We start from the raw sequence: 15833 nt of genomic DNA, 5'->3' as shown, positions 1-15833 counted from the left end.
AGCAGTCAGGATATTCATGGCACCTCCTTCTCCCAGCCTTTTGGTCCCTGCATGAGTACAGAGGGGCTGAAGCCTGGTTCCCTCCACTGCAAGTTTCTTGGGTCTCCTTCTGAGCACACTGGCAGTCTTCCATCATTTCCTGCTTTGTTTTATCCAAAGCTCAGATCTCTAGGGGCTGGGTACATCTTGCTCTGGTGATCTCCTCACACCCTACTCTAGAGGAAGACCTGGAAATGTCCACCTTGGTAACTGGCATTGACATCACTCCTTCATTAGTGACAGAACTGTGCTGCCTCCTCCAAGTCAGACTGTTTCTTTTGAAGCTGGTCTTTTTTTGGACCCAGACGTGTAACTGGACTTAGACTGAACAAACTGCATTCCTGTTGAGAATTGGTCCTGTAATGCTGGCCTCTTCCCTAAAATTTAGCAACTCTAAAGGTTTCTCAAAATCAGGATCAATGCTGACCAGTAATTTCATTTCTGCTTAGGCTTGGCAAAAATATACACCAGCCTCCTGCTGGGAACCAATGTGGGCAACTGGGGCTGAGGGCATAGCTCAAGTGGCAGATCACTGGCCAAGTATGTGCAAGGGCCTGGGTTCAATCCCTAGTACCACACACACACACAAATCAGATGATGCATTGATGTTCAGATTTTTATAGTACAAAACAGATTGATAAACACAAAAATTATCAATAATTATGTCTAATCATGCTAAGTGGGAAAAAAGTAACTGCTCACTATGCTGAGTAAATATCAATTTGCTATATCTAGAAATGCTTAATTACTTTAAGAATATTTTAGAAATTAAATTATATGGGTAAAGTATTAAGCTTAAAGATTTCTAGTATAAAAAGCATTTTCAAAATAAAGCACTGCCAAATGATAAAACATATGCCTACGTATCTGTAATAATGTAATTTGTGATAATGGAGTCACAGGTCAGAAAACTAACAAGTAGTCTATAATGAAATAGTCCACAGACTATAACCAAACTAGACAAGTAAAATGTATGAAAAACCCAAGTATATGCAGAGAACATTTAACTCTAGATTATCCAGGAGACAAATTACCCACAAAGTTTGCATTTGTGAAAAGGCTAAATTGACTACAAATTAGTGAAATGTATATGTATTAGAAAGCCCATGTGAGGAATCCATATTATCACTGTAGCAGGGGAGTCTTGTCCATCAATCACATTTCATCTAGTTATAATGCTGAAATCTAAGCCAAAACTATAATCTGGCAACAAATTTTAATTGATAGAAATACTATTTAATGGACAGCATGAAAAGAGACAAAGGACAATTAATTTTGTTGGATCTGCACTGAGTTTTTCAAGTAGACTAAAAAATAGAAAAGCTTATCAGAACTCCTCTCTACAATCTTGGTAAGGCAATGATAACTTAGTTCTATGGCAATAAGCACGGAAATGACAGCTTCTGGTTAGATTTGCCTAAACAGGCAAATGCTTATCTGACTGTCAGGATGAAAAGTAAGCAGGGGATTTCCAGCTGGACTTACATCACCAAGTTAAAGAAAATGATGCCGGGGGCAACTTGCCTGGGGTCTGTCATCTGGGAGCTGATGACTTTGGTGGTCAGAGGAAGGGTCTAGTTAGCCAAAAGCAGATGGCCTGTGGTGCAGCAGTTAGTCATCTCAAATGTTTATATATTGGATGTGCCTTCCACTAAGATTACATAATTTTATAGTATACCCTGGATTGGTTTTATTTTAACTCTGACTTGAGTTCCCACATAAATTGTCATGTTTATCCAAAGGTGACAAGCCAGGCATGGTGGTGTACACCTGTAATCCCAGCTACCTAGGAAGCAGTGGCATCATGAGTTTGAGGCCAGTCCAGATAAAGTTAGCAGGACCCTATCTCAAAAATAAAATATAAACAAAAGGGCTAGGGATTTAGTTTAAGTGGTAGAGTGCTTGCCTAGCATGCTGGAGGCCCTGTGTTCAATCTTCAGTACCACCAAAACAACCAAAACAAAACAAAACAGTATCAACATAAATATATTGTTTAATTACAGACATAACTGATCTTGCAAGTTTAGAATTTTAAATGAATGATTAGATATAAACATTTTAGGATACCCTCACATAAAATAAAATTACTACCCTACACTGGTTTAGGTCTAGTAAAACAGATGGACCATCTTTTTATGGGAATTTTCTAAAGTATTTTGTAAATGTTTCAGAAATATAAAGTGGATTCTTTCATAAAGTGACAGATTATTCGCAGGCAAATTGCTGCATGAAAAAAGTGTGTAACCCTTGGCTGATGGTTTCATACCATATTGAAAAATAAAATTTTAATATACCCAAGGCTCTCCTTTGGTGGCAGAAGAACAAATCGTTTATTGTACTGCATATTTTTTAGTGCATTAATGTCATGGAAATCAGAAAATCAGCTGAATTATGACTCTGGTTCTGTTGGACATTGAAAGGTGAAAGGGGGAGAGCAGAATCATTGAATTTTGGAGACTTTAATTAATTTAAAAATATTTAATAAGGCTCCCAAAACACAAGCTTAACACTAAAAGAATGTTTATAAAGCAGAGCTAAACTGAAGGGGAGAAAAGGCCTTGCTACAGATCTGAATAAAACGTCCCACAAAAGGGAAGAGGTCGATCACCAGTGGTTAGGAGAAGAGACAGGCACTGTGAGCAGCAGCTCAGTTCAATTCAACCTTCTGTCTCTGCTTTGTCCGTGCTACATTTCTGTTTGGAAATAGAATTCAGAGAAGTCTGAATATAAACCTGCCCCAACAGAGCCAGGTTAGAAGTCTTTAATTACATTGAAGTATATATACATTATATCCTCAAATGCTAGCTGTATAATGCGATGATTTTAAAAAAGGAAGCACTTTTTAAGATAGTTCAGGATAAAAAGAAATAGTTGAGAGAATGAAAAATTAATGCCTCAGTAACAAGACAGTTTTTTTAAAAAAAGAAGACCAGTGCAACTCTGGTCTATGGAAAGCAATGCTCTGAAGCAAAGGAAATTAACCTTGTATCCTATTCTAGTTGGCTGCTTGTTGGAGCTCATGCTGTAAGTAAGGAGACAAGAGAAATATTAAATGGAACCAAATTTAGAAAAACAATCTTTTTAAAAGGTGAGCTGTGGGAACTATACTGAAGTTGGAAAATATAAAATGAGTTGGATCAATTAGGAAACACATTTGTAGGGAAAAATGAAACCTTTCTTCTTTCTGAAATGCTGTAAGATACACACTACAAACAACTTTAATACAAAACCACGAAACACCAAATTGTACCAACAAAATGTTTATATATTTTATGCAATCAGTAAAAATGGAAGAAAAGAATATAATAGGATATATAAGGCAGTTCACATTCATAGAGAAACAAGAGAGTATTATCTAAAACAGTACACCAACCTGTGGCTTAGTAGATAATTTTGCCTATCCATTTATGCCAAATAGCTGTCTAATTTGTCTGACAACTTCCATGGTATTTCATTGGACAAACACATCCCAAGCAGTTCCCTAAATGTGAATTAATCTGAATACTTGACAGTTTCTGGAATACAGGTCCATTTCTAGCTCTGAAAACTCACTCTTGAAATTCTAGAGAACATGATGGGGTGTTCTAAGACAGGAATGAAACATTGGTTAAGGCCTCCTTGCTAATTTGAAAACTACTTTTGGAATCTGCAATTATTTCTTAAAATACAGTTTTAAAAATCTCTGTATTCAACTAGATTTTAATTTGCCTAGTTTAACTTGTTTTGAAATTCCTATAAAAAGCCACAAAGGAATGCTCTAAAAATTATCAAAAGGCTACATTTGCCATAGAGCAATGCTGGTAGGATTAAACATAAAATTCACAATGGTTTGAATTTATGAATTGGAATCTCATCAAAACTCACTATATTGCTCAATGAGAACAAGGCACAGAGGGCAGGGTTTTGCCTGTGATTAATAATACTTCTCTTAGTGTTTTGGCTACTATTCGTCTCAAGAAGCTCCATTACTTTGGATATCTCAAAACTTTGTGATTAAAAGAAAACTATTTATAACTCTCCTTACCAAAAGCAAAATGCAAAGTAGGCAATATCCAACATGAGCCTAGACAGTCAACTGGGGTTGGGAGGTAAAAGGGTGAGGAAGAGCAATAGAAAGGGTAGAACGGACAAAGTATACTCACAGCAGGCATACATTGAGAAACCGCTTTGAACAAAGACTTAAATAATAATAACGAAAGACAGGACTGTAAATAGGTATAGTGTGTATGGAGGGGGGTACTTGAAGGAGGGGGGAGGGTGAATGAAGGAGATTAAGGTGAGGGTATATCATTGATGGACTTCATATACTTACATGAAACAATAAAGAAGTCTCTTGGAATTGCTTTAAGTGGGGTGGGGAGAGGGTGGAGGGGTAGAGATGATGGGGGTGACCTAACCAATGCACAATATAAGCCTATTTGGAATTGCCACAATGAATCCCCCCTGTACAATGAATATAGCCTAATAAAAAAAATTTTTTAAGTGGGTCAAGGGGGGTCCAATTTCAAAATTAATAGTTAAGAAAATTTCTTCAATTTCTTCCTTCCTTATAAATATATAATGAGCCTATTCAAATGACATGATATAAAAAGTCAAATGTATTTAAAATATAAATATTTACTGGTATTTTGTTTTGTGGGTTAAGTAGGTCACTAATGTGCACTAACTATAACAAATCCATGCAAACACACTCCTGGGTATTTACAGAGAATTCTGAGGACTAATATATTTCACAGAATTTATCATATTTTTTGTCCAATTTTCTGAGCATGTAAAGTATCTAGAATCACTCAGTTATCTACAGCCTACCTGTAAAGTTACAGTCAGACACTATGCTCTTCAAACATCACTTCAGATCTACAGTGCTGCACCGTGCTTTGAATTACATGGATAACTAGTTCAAATGCAGCAGATAAAAATAAAATAGGTTTAATTTAAATTTTAATAGAAAGGTTTAATTTTAAGCCTTTATTCTCTGAAAGTCCATAAAATTGAGTTTATACACATTTTTAATGACAGATGGATTGCACTCTTCATGAATCTTATAACTTCTCCATAAATGAGACATCTGTTAAGTTGACCAGGCAAAGACACAATACAAAATTAAATTATTCCCTCCAACTGTAGCCATATCTCTAAATGATTTTCAAAAATTGTCTAGCTTTTCTAATATTTGTGGCTTACATGTCAAAATCATCTTGTTACATGAACAGAAATAATTATCTAGTGGTTTCCAGTGAGTTATCCAAGAACCAAGAATACTGCAAGGCATTCATGAATTCTATATTCTAAGTACCATCTCTTACAAACAGGAATCACTTCCCAAAAATAGGGGGACGTCATTGTTATTTGTGTAATGAAAAAATTTTAAAATCAAAGAAACTATAGTTCAAGTAAATCTATTATAAATACAGATTAAGATAAATATAAATATTTGCTGAATGAGATAATACTAAACTTAAAAAAAATCAATTTATTAGACTAGTCAGCCCTACTGGTTTCAACACCTGACAAAATTTTGGTCATTCTGTATTTTCTTAATCAACAAATACAAATGTATCATGCAGTCTTGTAAACTGTCATGCTGTTAAAAATGAATCCTTGGTTTTGAAATGGCAGCATATGAACGGCAAGTACTGAAAACAAGCCATGCTTTTTTAATCCATCCCTAAAACTTCAATGAGCTCTAAAAGGACATTTGCTCAAGCCAGGGAGTGTGGAGCACAGCATGAGAAATGTGAACATTCTTGGGAACTGACATCATCCTCACAACTTTGACGGGGCTCCAAGTGTCTGGAGCAGAGTGCAGTCTTGCTTATGAAGCAGGAGAAAGAAGCTCCGGCTTTCTGATTTACACACCTTGGCAACAAGTGGAGACAGTTAAGGAAAGAGAACCCTTTCTATGCACACTAACCCGCAAATTTCTCTGAAGAAATGGGAAGAAGAGAAAAGAAAGTGATTTGAAAAGTTAAAAATTGCTCCCCCTCCACTCTTTCTCCAGAATGAGTCATTCAGAGTCTCTCTCCTCTCTAAGTATATATACACGGAGACAGAAAAAAAGTCTGTTTATGAAAGCAATATAACCTCTTTTCAGTGTGAAAAGTAAAAACCGAAATGATCCAGAACAGCTCCACCTTAATAGATTACTATTATAATCTACTGATTAGAAGTTTTGGCTAATATTAGTACACTCTTGCTCCAAATCCTTTAAAATTGAGTCAGGGTCTCTTAACATATTAAACATGGAGCCAAAGACATTTAAATTAGGTAGAAAGAAGAATAAATGTTTCTACTCAAACTTACGATATTTCTGATTACACATGTGAACTATCTGATATTACTTCAAACTACAGGAAAGACTTCTCTCTAGGAAGTATGAAAACTTCATTTAAATGTTGCTTAAAAACAGCTTTACATGCCAAGTGAACTCTTGTAGGTTGAGATTCACTCTAAAGTTCTTACTTGGATGCTTGTTCATTATGAAGCAAATGATAAATTTAATTTCTCATTTCTATTTCATGTGATGAAAAGACAATGTGAATTATAGAAACAGCAAAGTTCATACCGTAGAAACAAACTTCTGATTTCAAAATACGCACAAAACCCAACTGATCAAGGTTTTACATTTCTGTTCCATATTAAATTTTATGTCTTATCAAGAATGTAAAGCATGATGTTTTAATAAAATTTCAACTTTTGAGGCAAATTCCTATCTTTTGATGAATACACTATGTTTTTAAATAGTGTGCCCATTTTTTTTTTTAAACTAGAGAGACAGCAAATGCATGGTAAGAAGGTTGGCTTTAGAAATTCGTCTAGGAAACTGCATCTTAAGTTAATTTCTTATTCCTTTGGTTAAAATTCTGGTCCTTCTGTTTTCTCAGCTTCTAAGTTTTATGATGTACTGTTATATATCACTTTTTAAAAGTTTAAAGTAATTAATAATATTATGTTGATGGAACTAGGAAGTAATTTTCACTCAATTGTGTTAAACTATAAAAGAACATTCTATGAACCACATGAAATACGTTTGAGTGCCTTAGTCATGTATCCTTTTAAATCATAATTATATATGCACTTTCTTGGCTCTCCAATAGTTTTTAAAGGTTATCTCTAGATTTATTACTCATTAATCTGACTCAAGTTTATCAGTGGAGAAAGCTTATGTAAAACTACTGATGCAAGCAGAACAACAATTACAGTTCTTGCTCCTCATTTAACTCAGATATAAATAATACGTTTCCATGAAAAGCACTGAAGTGTACCTTAAAGGGCCTGCATGACAGGAGTTTCACACAATTCAACCAATTTCCTGGTATACATGCCACACAGTTGCGTTGAACCAAGAGAAGTGTATAGAACATTTAAGAATGATCTTAACCATTCAGCGTCCTGGTTAGCAAATATCCCAAGTAGTATCCTGAAAAGCAAAAATGTAAGCATCTCTAAAGCAATACCTTCTCTGTTTATTATTTTAGGCCTTTTATTTACTTGAACAGAAATCATCACTAGAAAAACAATATAAAACACTCCCAAATTTTGCCTGATGTGACTTGAAACTACAGTGTAAGTCTGACCAACTACTCTACATTCAAATTCTCAATACATTCTTTAAAAGATGGATTAAAATATTAGTTTCCATACTATAAAGAAAGGCCTGTGAAAAAGAGTCTTTTCTTCTGTGGAGGTACGCAGCTATTGATATGTAGATCTATGTAATTACCTATACCTGAAATGCTTTTTTGAAAAAATTCATCAAGTCTAAAATGTCCAAACTTAAATGGAAGAATTATATACATTAAAATGATTACAAAGTGTTTTTTACAGCTAAAAATTCTCAATGCTAAAACAAACGAAGAGCCCCATTTTTCTCCCACCTCCAACTCCAATGAAAGCCCTCTGAGCAGCTGCATGGATATATCCTTATGAGAAACAGTCAGTAACCATTTTCAGACGTCTGGTATTCCAATAGTCCAATTCTTAGTTCTGCAAAACTTTTAACATTTTCCCAGAGACACAGGATCACCATTGGGGATTAATCTGTCAGATCAGCAAAGAAAACCTGATTGAAAACACAGTATTAAAGACAGGGCCAGGAGTTACACAGAACATGAGGACAATATGCACCCACACAGGGGGCAAGAACCCACCTTTTCTGTACTGCTCTGAATGGGGAATCCTATGCTTTTCACTGTGAGCTCAAAATCTTTTCACAGTTAGTCTCTACTGGCTGCTTATGGGGTGTACAGGCCACAGGGAGGAATTCAGAACAGCGTCTAAGTGGGATCTGGTTTTAGGATGTCAGAGGCAGAGCCAGAGGTTGAGGTGTAACGAGTTGACTGGGAACCTGGTGGGAGATGAACAGGGATAAGGGGTTGAAAAAGAGCTAGAAATAGAGCAGAAAGAGAAGTGGGAAGGAGAAACAAGGGTAGACTAGTAAGGACTGAGCCAAAGTTCACCTTAGACCTGGAACATCTGTGATAGAAGGCTAGAATCTCCATGGAAGAAGGATTTGCAAGAAAGGAGGTGCAGGAGAACATTCCAGAGGAGGAAATTTCTTAGCTGTGGCTGCAGGACAGAGAAGTTCCCAGTGACACCCTTCAGAAACTGCTACTAAAATGTAAGTGGTACAAATTGAGAACAAGAAGATACTTGACTATAACAAAACAAAGGAGTCCAATTTTTAGGAAAAATAAGAGACCAATTCACATAAAACTTTTAACTGTAAATTTCCATTCCTTAACTAGATGGCTAGAGGATTGAAATTTTTATTGTAATTTTTTTTCATTTTTCTTTTATTATTCATATGTGCATACAAGGCTTGGTTATTGTAATTTTTAATATGTATTAATTGTATAAATTGATGGGTGTTACTATGATATTTCCATATGTCCATATGCCATGCTTTTTCATACCCTCACCTATACTCCTTGTCTCCTTTCCCTTTCCCTAATAGAGAACTGAATTTTTAGAAGAGTCAGATGCTAACCTGAAAATAAAGGTGAGTGTGATTTCCTATTTAAAATGAGAACCTATATGCACTTTATCTTTTATCATTGTCTTCTATTCCATTTTTGCTACAATATCTTTGAATGTCTCCACATTAAGAAATGTACAAAAAAGTTCTAATTGGATGACAATGAAGTCAGAAACAGGTTTTTTTTTTTCAAATATATTTTGAGGGATGATATTGTGGGCCATATATTGTCTCAGCATAGAACATAAAACAGCAACATTGTATCAGAGAAGGTCTAAATGCTACTTCCATTTCTTAATGACAGTGTTTCATGTAAAGGAAGTAGCTGCTCAACTTCTAGCTGGCCTGATAGCACTACTTAACTAATATACTTGCAATTTCTTTAGTGTATAGTCAACTTTTTTTTTAACCTTAGTCAACCTGTAAGGGTTAAAAAAAATTATCACACTTAAGTCCTCAAGTAACTGAACTGAATTTCTTGCTTTAATTATTTAAGGGTATCCTTTAATTATGGGCTTTGACTTCTGAGTTACATTATGTAAAAGTACATTGAATATAACATAAAGATAAATTACATAAAGACCAATAGATGAAGTTAAGACAACGAAGATTAGTCACAGAAGGAGAAAAAGACTAATCAATTTGGCTACATTGAAGTCGTATCATTTTTACGATTCTAAGATACTTCATAAAACAGTTCTGTGCTGTGTGTGACATTATTAGCACATGAACCTTGATCATTATGATTTAGAATGCACAGAAGGCTGAAAAAACTTAACAGAGGAGAGCAAAGAAGTAGCGTATGGAAGAAGAAAAGGAAGAACTAAAAATATCGAAGTGGAGAAAATGAAGGATTATAAAGTCTTTTATGAATAAGTTGATCAATTAGGAATAATTATTAAGAAAAGATGTTCTCCTGGCCAATAATGAGTAACTAATTTATTAATATTTGCAAAGCCAAAGTTATCACAAATAACATATGTAAATCACCTTCATAAGATAAACTGACAAATTTAGTGGAATTATAAGGTTGTGGGAACAGTGAAAAAAAAAATTTGTACCAGAGTTTGTGCCTTGCCTGCCCTACTTTCAGGTTTCCTATATTTAAATTCCGAATTAGTAGCAGAAGTATTGTTTAACAATATAAAGAGAATAAAACTAAGTATTATGTGAAAGGAGTTCATAGGTTTTGGGTACACTTCTAAATATTATGATCTTAGTTTGAAAGTATGAACTATTCTTTAAGGTACAAGAGCTTCTAAGAGTGGGAAAACTGTATTATACAATATATCTTATTTCAGTGCCCTAAAAAGGGTCTGGTGTCTGGTACAGAGGTCAATAAATATTTGCTACATGACTGAATGAATGTTTAAGACAAAAGAGCTATCAATAGAAGAACTGCATTTTCATATGGGAGAGTTTAAAATTAACTCTATATTGCCATCAACATTACCTTCAAAGGAAGACTTCTATCTATAATATAAATTTAAAACTTAACACCATATTGAAGCTAGGAGAGAGACTGCCTATAGTCTTCTTTAAACCTTCTCCATAAAAGCAGGATGGACATTTTGATCATCCAGAATGGGCAAGATGAGACATCAGAGAGAGTCGAGCTCCCTCAACTAATTGGTAAATCTTGGCCCAAAGTTCTTAAATGATTTGCCTGACATCACAAAGCAGAACCCACAACCAGTGTTCTAGCCCTTTGACTTTCCTCCAGCATTTTATCGTTACTGATTATATTTAAATGTATGTTCTCTGAGAAATCAGAAAATTAAATTAAATCAGAAAGCAAAGTAAGTAAAGAGGGAATGACAGAAGAAGACACTGTCATTTTACCATAGGGATTACTGGGTCAAGGGACTCTATTCCAGAAAACCCCACAAGAAAATTGTCATTACCTCTATTAAAAAGATGAGAATTGGGAGTGAGAGATGGAATGAAAAAATTTTAAGAGAAAATAGTCTTGTGATCATTATTGATACTGAAGAACTCATCTCTAATTATGGTATTCTTTTTCCCAAACTACCTAGCAGTTGAACAATTTTACAAATCTACATCAAATTCCTTAAAAAAATAAAAAGTCTATGGTGAAGGACAAAATAATGCCCCCAAGAATCATATGTCTGGTTTAATAAATAAAATTTTCTTTTGTGACAATGTTTTGCATCTTTGGAACAGGTAAACTGCAGATTTTGCCATTTTATCTGGATTTCTATTCATGACAATCATTCAGGAATTTTACCTTGAGGAAGAATGAAGAAGAAAGTGATCAATGTACTAGTTTTACGCTCAAGTTTCAGTTTCACATTCAATATTTCAATCACAAATAATACAGTAAAACAAAAATCAACAAGCATACATACATATTAGAAATTCCTTTCCTTCCTCCTCCTCTTCCTACCTTCGCCTCTTTCTTATGTTGGGGATTGAACCCAGGACCTGTACCTTCAGTCCTTTATTTCATTTTTATCTTTAAAAATAATAATAACTAGGGTTGGTGGAGTAGCTCAAGTGGTACAGGATATGCCTAGCAAGCGTGAGAGGCCCTGAGTTCAAACTCAGTGACACACACACACACACACACACACACACACACACAAAACCCCCAATAATAAAAAAATAGTAACTAAAAGTTACTAATTTAATTCTTCCATTTATAAATCTGAGAGAACAAAGGGTTTTTTTTCCTAGTACCCCGACACCTTTAAATTTGATTTAAATTCACAAAAAGAATAACAAAAAAACAGTGTGTTAACAGATGAAAAATATTCTGTGAAAGAAATGGAAGATTTTTAAGTAAACAGAAGTAATCTAAAGGTTACTAGTCTACCAAACTATTATTTAGTTCAACACAATCACTGAAAAATAAAGAACATTCAGTACAGTAGAAGGGGAAAATTCCACACACACTTATTAGAGAAGGCTTATTTTAGGAAATTAATGTATCCACAAGTGCTCTTTGTTGCTATGAGCAACGTTGTTACAACCACATTCAATTGCCTGAACCAGGTCATGACTACCTTCTAAACAGACCTTGCCAGTCTACAGACGTACTTTTTCTTTTAGTCAACATTTCTAAGGAAGCAGTTTTCATTTTCAGCAACTAAACATCTGGCTTCTTAGTTTGTTTTAAGGAGCAAAATGGGAAAAGAATGAATCACCATGAAGCAGGTCAGGTTAGCAAGTTTTTCCTATTTAGAAAAAAAAAAATGTTAAGTTTCCAAAAACTTCCCTAGAGAAAGTGAGTAATTCAAATAATTATATATGAGGGATTTTCAAACATGTCTAATGACCATTTGCACTAATCTTGCATGTTTGCTTTCTAAACTCTTACTTACAAGCTGTTAAATCTTACAATTCCACAAAGAAAAAATATCTAAGAAGAGAAGTGAAATTATTTGAGCTCTATTGCTATGCATTTTGAGTTTTCCTACCACAACAATAAATGTAATTTTTTGGTTCCTCTTTGATTCTTAGTTTTTTAAATTTAGTTTTGCCTAATTAACGACCAGATGGTTTATTTATTACAACTTATAAGTTTATATATTACAACTTATATCTGCTTAAAGTCCTCAGATACGTAACTAGGATGACTCCTCCCCTCCCCTTTACATCACATACTGAAGATTTACTGGATGACAGATACTGTACAACGGCCTTGCATGTGCCTTCATCTCCCCTTGCTATAAGGTATATATTGTAAGAAGGTTAAGACTCATTGGACAAAGCCACACAATGAGCAACGAGAAGAACCAGGACTGAACCCCTATTTACCCAATTAGGCTAAAAACCACCAGTAAGATACGAAAACTAACTCCTAGGAGAATCATCATGGTAACATTTGAAGATCTAAGACTTCTAATTTTGCTGTTTCAATCTGACCAACCCTGTTTCAGCAATCGCTTCCCTCTGTATGTTTAATTTAAATGAAAATTCTTGCCAGACAAAGGTGGTGCACAACTGTAATTCAGGATCACAAGCTGGAGCCCAACCTGGGCTACATAGTGAGACTCTAGTGCCCCCCCCCCACACACACACACTAAAGAAAGAAAGAAAAGAAAATCCTTAGTAGAGTTTTTGGTCCTGGCTTCTCTGGCCCCTCCTTGTTTTTGCAGTGGGATCCTATGGGACCCCATTCCACTTTCTGTTCTGAGGAGGAGCACTTATGCTCTTGGGAGTCCTTTCATACAGTTTGCTGCTTCATGTCCTCCATGTGCTGTTTTCTGTGCTTTTAATTTTCATACTCCTTACATATCATTCAGGCTTCAACTTACAAGTCATTTCTCAAAAACAGTAAGTCCTGAACTCAATGTGAATTACTTTCTCCTTTTATATCCTCAGGACACCTTGAACTTTTCACCTAGAGTCTTTATCTCAATGTGTTACTGTGTAACTGCATCCCTCCCTCCATGGAGTGTAAGCTTCTGACAGAGACAGACCTTATCTTGCTCCACCCTGTATCCCAGTGTCTCGCCCAGTGATGGACATGTGACCCAAATGGCAATGAAAAGCCATTCCAGATGGAGAAAAAGGAAGTCTTGTGCTGTGTCATCAGCTTTATCTAGTGCTCTGTGGCACACCTGAATTAATGTTCTCATAATGCACAAAAGTGCTTTCTCCAAAATGTAAAAAAGAAAACAAATTTATCATTTCCTAATACTAAGCATAACTATTTTTAGGACACTACAGTCTTAAATAATTTTAGTGAATAAATAAGATGCCAGCAAATATAGAGAAATACAGTAGACTACATATATCCAAATGAGTAGTGTCTTTCATTGCTGTGGGATCAGCACAATGACTTCTGAGATATTATTACTGCTCTAGACATTTCTAAGGATTTTTAAAATAAACTTACTGACCAAACCAGAAAACTTTGCTTTCTCTCTTGAGGGGACAAGCCATTATCTTTTAGTTGGCACTGTCTGTCTTCTTCTCCCTGCTCCACATGTGACTCACTCAGCTGAGTCCCCACCACTGAGCTTCAATGACATCCTACTCCTACGCAGAAGCCCATGCCACTCTGGCCCAGAAGTGCGAAAATTTGCAGCAGAAAAGACCACAGATTCATCCTGGGTTTTTGTTATTGCTGTTCTGAGACAGTCTCAAAATTATGTAGACCAGCCTGGGCTCAAACTGGCAATCCTCCTGCCTCAGATTCCTGAGTGCTAGGATTATAGGCATGCACCACCCACCACCCCACCCAGCTCCATAGGTTCATTTTGCCCAAAAAAGGGCACAGAAGAGACCATTTCAGAGTACCATACCAGTATTTTGTGCCTCCCACTTGCAGAATGCCATGAGGTGATCAGTCAGGAAATGAGAACTGTCTGCAGGGGGCAGTACTCAGGACAGTAAGTCAAGTGAGGCCTGGGCTATCACAGGGGCCACAGTTTATTCCTCTTGTATACTCCTTGTTTGGCAGAGGAAGAAGGGTCCCTCTAGACCTCATGGTGACTCTAATCTAGATTTCCCAATCTGTACAACAATCTAAACTTCCTCCTTCCTCTAAAACGGTGCTGCAAATTTAGCCTTCCACGTACTAATGTTGTTTCCTGTGAAGACCATTTACTTAGTATACAGTTTAGATTTTCAAATAGTCTTTTCTTATGCCAAATTCCTTCTTTAAAAGGATACAGCACTAATCCATAAAAGATACTGGAACAAGTGTCTGGGGTGTCATGCAATATATGACTTCCAAATTCCCTTGGGAAGGATGTCAGTTTACTCCAATCCTTGTGGCCATACCAATGTCTGGGTAGAGAAAACAACAAGCCATTAGAAGGCCAGGGTCAAAGGAAGTAGTAGCAACCTCACTCAGGCCAGAATCCAAACAATGTATCTATTAGAAGCAGGCCTGGCTACATAATTTGTAGAATCTAGTGCAAAAGGAACATGTGGGGCTCCTTATCCCTAAATTATTAAGAATTTCAAAATAGCAACAGTGAAGCATTAAACCAAGTGCTGGACTTGACTGCACAGGATGTCTGATCGTGAAACTAAACCTGAGTAAGAAACACAGTCAGCTATCCTCAAATTGCCCAGGTGTGTACTTCATCCCCTTTTTACTGTGACATTAATAAGTGTATAAAAGATGTATGTAGTATACTGTGTTAAAACAAAGTAAAACTTTGTCTTCTGTTTTAATTTTTAATCAAACTAAATTATGCTCCTAGCTATAATAATCAGGTTGTAGTTACATTAGTCAGCTTTCTGTTACTACAACAAATACCTGAAATAATAAACTTATAAAAGGTTTATTTGGGTTCACAGTTTGGGAGGTTCCATTTGTAACTGACTGGCCTTGCTGCTTTGGGCCTATGGCAAGACAGCACATCATGGAGGGTACACATGGTAGAGCAACACCTCTCATCTCATGGCCAGGGAGCAAAGACAGTGAGAAACAGACTGGATTACATAACCTAAATGACCTCAAGACCTCTCACTAGGCCCCACCTCTTAAAAGCTCCACTACCTCCCAACAGTGCCACTATTAAGGACCAAGTGTTTAACACATGGATCTTTGGGGAACAATGAAGATACAAACTATAGCAGTCTCAAGGCTTACAATTTAAAAAGAAAACCAGTATCCTTGTGTCCATACCTCCCAACCTGATTCTTGCTTCCTAGAGATGATTTTTTTTAACTGAGTACTTTTTCTGAATACAAATGGCTTTTATATATCATCTGCTGATTTTCTTCCATGCGAGAGGGTTATTGTGTGACCTACACTCCTACTCTACACTCCCTTTTTCCAATCTTTTCAGTCTGGTTCTATGGTAATGTTATGGTTTAAATATGAAAGGACCCC

General features: G+C 35.8%; 1 protein-coding gene across 17 annotated transcripts in view; it reads right to left on the bottom strand.

The window, feature by feature from the left end:
• The window catches only part of Garem1 (GRB2 associated regulator of MAPK1 subtype 1), a 189589-nt gene that overhangs the window by 78223 nt on the left and 95533 nt on the right, over positions 1-15833 (bottom strand). For 4 of the 17 annotated variants that reach the window (XM_074070076.1, XM_074070079.1, XM_074070077.1 and 1 more), the window contains one exon: positions 7305-14776. The exons of 8 other annotated variants lie outside the window; for them this stretch is intronic. The gene's annotated coding sequence lies outside the window, so the exon portion shown is untranslated. The remainder of the gene's footprint in view (positions 1-7304; positions 14777-15833) is intronic. 5 more of the 17 variants (XM_074070074.1, XM_074070073.1, XM_074070075.1 and 2 more) reach the window with 5 other exon arrangements.

Source organism: Castor canadensis, chromosome 4 (genome assembly GCF_047511655.1).
Source record: "Castor canadensis chromosome 4, mCasCan1.hap1v2, whole genome shotgun sequence".
In the NCBI taxonomy this organism is placed as follows: domain Eukaryota; kingdom Metazoa; phylum Chordata; class Mammalia; order Rodentia; family Castoridae; genus Castor; species Castor canadensis.
The sequence above is the reverse complement of the archived record's forward strand: the minus strand, read 5'-3'. Positions and strand labels throughout refer to the sequence as shown.